The sequence below is a fragment of the Nansenia antarctica genome (genome assembly GCF_963989245.1).
Source record: "Nansenia antarctica genome assembly, chromosome: 10".
NCBI lineage: Eukaryota > Metazoa > Chordata > Actinopteri > Argentiniformes > Microstomatidae > Nansenia > Nansenia antarctica.
In genome coordinates, this window is record NC_137680.1 from 31,756,043 (window position 1) to 31,764,932 (window position 8,890).

The window sequence follows — 8,890 nt, forward strand, 5'->3', positions numbered from 1 at the left end:
GATGTGTTGATGTGTTGATGTGTTGATGTTGTTGGTGTAGTTGATGGGTTGATGTAGTTTTTCTGTCTGTCGTTTAGTTTCGGAACACCCTCTGGGTGTTCCGAGGGGGGCTGTGTCGTGTATTATTTATTTATTTCATGCTCTGTAACCATAGCAATGGCCCTCTAATACACACAATGGCCTTTTGACCAGCATGTGCAGAGGCTGTAATATCATCATGGGTAGATATAATTGCATTAGGGCCCGAGCCAGCAAGACGCCCATAGCATAAATTGCATTAGAATTGTATTAGACCATAGGGTGAATTGCATTAAACCAATGCAGAGTACATTATCTGCCTTCAGGTATGGCAGATAATACACAGCAAAGGATCCTTAGGATGGCCCCTGATAATAAGATAATAAGATAATAACATCCTATTTACAGGACAGAAAACTACTATGACCTCACTGGCAAACTTTGTATCTGACCAAATTAAAATGACGTGGACCGATCATTACCAGATGTTAACAAGACCATATCTCTGTTTTGATTGGCTCAGCGACAGTGACAGGGGGGGGTATAAAATCCTGTACACACATTGGCTCTTTCTCTTTTTCTTCATATCCTGTGCCCGATTCGGAAGACCAGCTCCATTGAGGGGCCATGCTGTGTAACCTGCTTTTTTGAATAAACAGTCTTAAATTTGCTCAAGAACTCTTCTTCATTTTTAGCAGTAACAGATACCAAAATATACGAAACTTTCTTGCTGCGGCTGCTGTGATTTAAAAGCATAATCCACGTAAATAATAATAATAATTTAAAAAGCAAGTTGGTAGAATTAGACAAGTTCAGGCAGACTGGATGGGTACGTTTGTCTCAAACCAAAACAGTATGATAATCCTTGAGACAACAGTCATTTTTCAATTTCAAATGTGTGTGTGTGTGTGTGTGTGTGTGTGTGTGTGTGTGTGTGTGTGTGTGTGTGTGCTCAAGGTCAAGCTGCTAAGTACTTTATCTGGTCACTGATGATGATTCCTTATTAACTGGTCCAATGTTACAGTGATTTCCAAAACATTTGCAACTTTTGAATACCAATTCAGATTTATTATAGTGCTATGAAAATGAACGTCACATTTTATGTGGAGTCCTCCCCATAACTGTTCCATTTTCCAATTAATCTCTCATTATCTCTGTCCAGCTCCTCCCACTCTTGCTCAATCATCATCACCTTTCTCTCAATCTCTTCCACCTCCTTCTTCCTATGCTCAACCATCTCCTGCATTATTTTGATGTCCTCTTTTCCTCTCTCAATGGCTTTTCTCACTCTCTCACACCTTTCTTTCTCTGTACATATTACAATGTTCTCCTCTTCTGTCTTCTCTCTGTTTCTTTTCACCTACTCCTTGAAACAGGCCACCGCCAATCTCTCCATCTTGTCTTCCTTAAGGATATTTGCCCTTAATGTAAATGAGATGGATATTTTTCTTCCTCCAAGATCTCCAATTCACAATATTAGCTTTTGATAGTTAGAAGTTAAAGAAAATATTTGGGAATTTCAGACCCAGAAAAGGGGGCGGTGTAACCATTAACACCAGTGAACAGTCAGCATTTGCACTCTTGTATAAGAACATGGAAACTGAATTTGTTTGAATATATACATACATGCATGCACACAATTGTCATGGTAATGGTCAAGTCAAGTCAAGTCAACTTTATTTGTATAGCACCTTACGTACAGCAATGCTGAGCCAAAGTGCTTCACAGTAAAAATAGATAAAATGCGGGAAACAAGCAAGCACAATGCACACAACACAATGCAACACAAAACATGGCAAAATCAAAAGAGAAGACAAAAGGACCAAAACAATAAAACAATAAGACAATAAGACAATAAGAGCCAGGGACCTACAACAAAAACCACAAGATAATAAAAGCCAGGGACCAATAGCTAGGTGGGGGGGAAGGCTAGGGATTGTATCACAGTTCTAAAATTATGCAGTGCATTCTGAATGATGTGGAGCAAGGCTTAGTTCAAATGTCTTATCCCATCCAGACCTACCAGATAGCCTACCTTTGTTTTACTGTCCTAATTGTAAACACCGTACAGCTTCAAAACATGGTTCAACATGTTTGACTAGTGCAGGGTTGACACTTGACCAAGTGAGGCTGGAGGCTTGACTAATGGGTAGTGAAGACAAGTCAGACATTTGGAAGACAAGTCGAAAACTCCCAAGTGCGAAAAATCTATTTGAACTGCCCTTCAACTCCTAATTGCGGGTGAGAGAGGAGATCATCCTCGAGCTCCAAGCTGTTGAATACACCGTGCAGTTTGTTTTCGTGCATGAAATGCTTTTTGGACAAAAATGGCAAAATTGAAGGTTGAAGCCGTTATAACTGGCCAACATAGCCATCACTATTCAGGTTCCGCTCACACCTCGGGCCTCTGAGATCTCCGCCTTTGCTACCCCGGATACTTTTCTACAGTACACTGTTATGCCATTCGGTTTACGTAACGCCCCTGCCACCTTCCAGCGACTTGTTAACCTGTGTACTTTAATATCTATAGACATGTTTTTTTTTCTGAATTTGATGTGACTTGTTTTTCTGTGTTGTATTAGTGGCTTAATGATTTTTGGGTTGTTGATAGTGGGTAAGTGCGTAACCAGTCTTTGCCACTCTCATCTCCATTAACTCACACAACCCCAGAGTGTTATTCAGGAAGATCAACACCGTTGTTCACCCCCCCCCTACCGTCATCCAGGATCCATCCCCGGCTAAGTGCGAGGAATTTTTATCCTTTTTTTCTGATAAAGTCACCAATATCAGAAAAAACATCCCGCACTCCACCAAAAACTTAGCCACCACACTGGGATGTTCATCCACGTTCTCCAGCTTCTGTCCCTTCACTCTACCAGCCCTATCCAAGATGGCCGCTGTACTGAAGCCGGCCTCATCGCCTCTGGACCCCATCCCTACCCCCCTCCTCAAAGAGGTGTTCGACACAGTAGGGCCACACATCCTCTCAATAATCAACAGCTCGCTGGCCACTGGCATTGTTCCGCCCACCCTCAAACAAGCAGTGGTACAGCCTCTCCTTAAGAAACCCAACCTGGACCCTTCCAACCTCAGTAACTACAGACCCATCTCCAAGCTCCCAGTCGTGGCCAAGCTCCTGGAAAAGGCTGTCCTCAGCCAGCTATGGCCCTACCTCCAACAGAACAACATCCTGGAGAAGTTTCAGTCTGGCTTCAGACCTGGCCACAGCACTGAGTCGGCACTTTTAAAGGTTTGGAACGACATCCTCCTGATCGCAGACTCCAGGAAATGTGCTGCCCAGGTCCTCCTGGACCTCAGCGCAGCTTTTGACACCATAGACCACGCCATCCTCTTTAATCGACTCCAGCAGGAGGTTGGCATCACCGACACCGCCTTGTCCTGGTTCAAGTCTTACCTCAGCAATAGAACCTACGCCGTCCACATAGCAGACAGCTCCTCCAGACAAGCCAACCTCACCTGTGGGGTCCCTCAGGGCTCCATCCTCGGTCCCATCTTGTTCTCCCTCTACATGCTCCCCCTCTGTCTAATCCCTCAACGCTACCAGATCTCATTCCACTGCTATGCGGACGACACCCATGAGCTTTACTTATCAATCAACACTGACGACCCCGCCGATCTGATGCGCCTGATGGACTGCCTCCACGATGTGAAGGAGTGGATGGCCCAGAACTTCCTACAGCTGAATGAGAGCAAGGGGGAAATCCTCCTCATCGGCAACACCACCGCCATCACTCAGCTCAGCACCAACATGGGAAGCCTGTCCACCCTTGTCAGACCACATGTCAAGAACCTCGGTGTCATCTTTGACTCCGAGCTCAACCTTAACCGACAAGTGAGCTCCGTCGTGAAGTCATGTTTCTACCAACTACGTATCATAGCCAAGATCAAGTCCTTCCTCACCCCCAGTGACCTGAGGAGGGTCGTCCTCATGCTAATTTCATCTAGGCTCGACTACTGCAACTCACTCTATGCTGGACTTCCTGATAAGACCATCTACCGCCTGCAGCTAGTCCAAAATGCCGCTGCCAGGCTGGTGTCAGGCACTAAAATGAGGGACCACATCTCCCCTGTCCTCATCTCCCTTCACTGGCTCCCAGTAAAGAAGAGATTGAAGTTCAAGATCTGCACCTTTGTCTACAAAGCTCTCAACAGTCTCGCCCCACCCTACATCAAGGACCTCCTGGACCTGTCTTCCACCTCAAGGCCCAGACTCAGGTCCGACGCCCAACTCAGCCTGAGGGTCCCCCGCACCAACCTCAAGAGGAAGGGTGACCGTGCCTTTGCGGTGATAGCACCGACCCTGTGGAACGCGCTCCCTTCCGCCATCAAGTCTGCCCCCACTCTGGACTCCTTTAGAGCCAAGTTAAAAACCCACCTCTTCGTCAATGATGTTCCCTAAGTCTACTCCCTATTTGTTGTAAATTGTATCCCTTGAGATGTTCGTTTAAGTAGTCTATGTCTGTTTGCTTTCTGTGTTCCTTGTCCTTGTCCTTGTCTTTATCTGTTCCTTTACCCGGGCTGCGCCCCGGGCCGATGTAAAAGTTGGATGGGGGGCGCATTATAAATAAAATTAACAATTAACAATTAACAATTAAGTGCACTACCCCTATTGGCCTTTAATATCACAAACCCTGGGTTTGCTATAGATCTGCTATTTATTACATGAGGAAGATGGAAGTTGTATGTAATCGTCAAGCAAGTTTTTTTTGTATGACACTTGAAAAACAGTAACGCATACATAGGCCTACTGAATTGATACACTTTTTATTTATTTTTTTACTTACAAGATGTTATTAAAAATATAATAAAATAAAGGAGAATTAAATTAACAGCCAAATGCAGTGATGCTGGGACATAATTACTGGTCATTACATTACAGTTGATCTCCGGTATTAGAGGCAGCTCGGCTTACAGTTTAATCGAACCATCCTGCTGATGATGATAAGTAATGTCGTCAAGAGGGAAACAGACCACTTTTCCATTGGTCTCTGATTTTGTGGAGATTGATTACCATTGTGATCTTGCCTGTGTGCAATTCACTGGAATGTTACAAGTAAAAGGTCATTTAAACATGCCTGAACTGCAGTATTTAATCAGTGCTGAGAAGATTACTGCTCTTCTGCTCTGCACTTCCCTCCCACATTGCTGTGCAAGTGAAGCGTTGATCAACAATTATATATACAGTATGTATATTGCAGAAATTAAAGGAGTCAGTTCAGTTTTGTGCTTGATTGAGATTAAGTGGCTGAGGCCTGCTTAAGTGAAACTGCAGTAAAACACAGATGTTTCCTGAAGACATTGGCAGCTGCATATTCTCATAACTCAGCTGTTTGTGTGTCTGTTCCTTCGTGTGTGATTGTTGCTTGTAGCTGCTATAAGTCAGTTGTGGTAGCTGGCTTTAGTTTGCCCCAAAATGTCCAAATGTAAAAACAATCAAAAGTGTGACATCAGAATGAAGGTACAAACATGAGCCAATATAAAAGAAAGACACTTGTTTTTTATTTGCATAATAATTATAAAAAGAGAAAAACATAAAATCATAAAAAGAGAAAAACACAAAGTCCAAATTGTGTGACACTAACTCTCAGTCCCCACTGTGTTGACTGTCTCACTCTCTGCCTTTCCTGAGGCCTGCTTCTCCATCTAAGCCCAGTGGAGCTGTCTTCACCCTCTCCGATTGCACTTGAACATGAAGACACAGGCTGTGAGCAGGACCAAGAGTACCGTGAGGGGGACCAAGAGGAGGGCTATCCACAGAGGCCATGGCTGGGGGAACTCCTCCAGTCGGGGCTTCTCCTCCACTGGGGGAGCACAACAACAACAACAACAACAACAACAACAACAACAACAACATAAATGACAAACAAAAAAGAGTTGTCTTAGATCTCATTTACATTGTTTTGAAACAAACCCAATGCAAATGATGTGGCAAGGGAAGTGATTCCAAGCAAGCGAGATTCCACCAGAATGCCCTAGTCATAGAGACGGAGAGAGAGAGCTCAGGGGTATGAGAAACAGAGTAAAGGCCAATGCACCCGGTGTGCGATTTTGTCGCACGACAACATTTGATTCTCAGCCTGCCTGGTCCGACTTCGGTGGTGTGAATTGAGAATCGAATGTTGTCGTGCGACAATATCGCATCGCACGCCATGTGCATTGTCTCATTCAAAACAATGGAATCGAATTCGCGGTGCGACAAAATCGCCTTAAGAGGACAGAACCAACTGATCTGTCCAGATCTGCACTGCAGAGAAGGGAAAGCGGTTAGGGTGAAAGTGTGAATGAGAATACACTACCAGTCTGTGGACAGGTCCAGCTCAGTACCACAGTAGAGTTCAGGTCCAGTTGACATTCATACTCCCTGGCGCTCTTCGGGGACAGGACCACAGACAGAGTGTTGCCCTGGAGACGGTGGATGTTTTTGGTGGCGTTGCCACTCATGGACAAGATGACCCCAGGGTCCAAGGAAACGTTCACGGCACACCTATGTTTTCCCTCAGGAACGAGATCACAGGTCTCAGAACCTGGGACACACACACACACACACACACACACACACACACACAGACAGACACACACACGCATACACACACACACACACGCATACACACACACACACACACGCACACACACACACACACACACACACAATGGATTATTAAGCCACAACAATAACCGACCCTGCAGGTAGAGCAAACTTACAATTTGGCAAAACAAATTGAAATTAATTGAATATAATAACCATAGACCAACAGTTGAACCCAGCTCGCCGTCCTATCAGGTTTTCCTCCTGCCACATAAGACAGTTTGCACTGGTATTTCCCAGCGTCTTCCCACTGCACATCCTTAAGGAGGATAGACTTATTTGATGAGTTCTGGTCACTGTCAAGATCTTCCACACGATCCTTGTACTGTGGATCCTCAGGCCGCAGTCTAGCACTATGTTCTTTGCTCTGAATCAGATTCCAGTAGTGAACAGGATTATTTTCGACCTCATCTTCTGAGGAGTAGGTGAACTTGCATGGTAAAGTGACATTCTGAGCCAGTTTGGATACAACCACAGAAGGATTCAAGGTAACCAAGATTTTGGCACTCGTTCCTGAGAGAGTCCAAAAGAGGAAATAGACAATTAGTCATCCATGGTACTCACAGCAACAGAACTACAGATCTAGTGGTGTTGTTAACCTAACTTCTACCGTACCTATTTCCTGTCAATTCACTGTTGTCTTTATGCAACTTTATGGAGCACTATGGTCATAATCTATGGATTGGTTTTTATCAGGTTACAATTGTATTGAATCAAGGAATATACCGTTTATCAAATTAACCAATTTAGATCATAAGAGATGATAAGAAGAGATGATAAGAATTCCATTTCAGAATGCCATTTGAAATACAGAGCTTAGTCTCAAGGTTTTGAAACCAACAGTCAAACTCATTTCAAATTTTAGTTCAGATTGTAAGCAATAACTCCAGAAATATTCATTGCTAGGTAATAAAAGAAGCCTGAAAAATCTAACCTGAAAGAAGGTGGAGGAGGTACATGTTCAGAATGTTCCAAACATATTTTTTCCAATTTGAGCCATATTGACTAGAAGACATGGAGGTCATTGTCATTTCTACTCTCAGAAGTAGATAAATTAAGCAATAATAACTATAGCAGCAGGAAGGCTTGAGACACAGTTACTAAGTATGACAGTATCACACATCCTGTTGTCGGGTCTTGAATTTCACCAGAAGTGACACCCACCCATACCAAGAATAATCTACGTACTATAGGAACGGAAGATATTACTCGGAAATTGTGGGTGCTTGCAGGTACTATTTATCAGTCATTTGTGGTAGCTAAAATATCCCATTGAACAATAAGAATGTAGATCATATAAAATAACTAATCAGCTATTTTAAAGAGCAACAGAACAGTATGGGCCCAATTCAATCAGTTTCTCAGTTTGAGTTTTGGTTTTGTATCAATATCCAATAGAAATGTGAGTTATTTGGTCTTTGTGAGATGGAAATTGTTGGTTGAGCTGTATAACTGTATGATTGTCTTATTATTAAATTGTTATTATTGTCTTATTAAGACAAAACACATTTTTAATGGTTCATATTTGTTATTGAATTTCACATAGAGACATGTACACAACAGGACATCAGAACAACTAGTGTCCGTGGGGAAGGTTATTGTCACAGGTAAGAATAGAAAACTAGTTTTGCACTTCCCTATATGTAGTACATTGTCCATAAATAATAACAGAGCATGTTCTTTTTTCTTCTTTTTTTAAAACAAACTAACAAACAAAAAACAAAAACACAATAAATGTTGCACAATTAATGAGTCCAAATGCATGCAAGTTAAATAAAGTGTCCATACTACCATTGTGTTTTGTCTAAATGAGCAACGTTGGAAGGTAGGAAACACTACTTTCAACACCTCTCTGAAGATATAATAGCGATAAATAAATCAATAAAGACAGCTCTACAGAGGTGTGTAAGAGTGCACACACTTTTCCTCATGCTGACAGACACCAATAGCAGACCCCAAAGGCAAACGCAAAGTCTAGAATCAATACTAGACATTGAGAGCTCTCATATGACTGCACAAATGATGTAACGGAACACACCTAACAAACCAGAAACACCTGTCAAGCCAACTGTCCCATCACTTTTGGGCACCTTGAAATAGGGGGAATATGCATAAAAGGTTTTGTCATTTCTGAATGTGGAAACCAATATGCACACAAATAAAGTAGATAATCTGTAACTTAACCGCATAATAGCTGTTTGATTTCAAATCCACAATTTTTGGAGTGTAGAGCCAAAAGAGAAACAAAATGCTTCACTATACCGA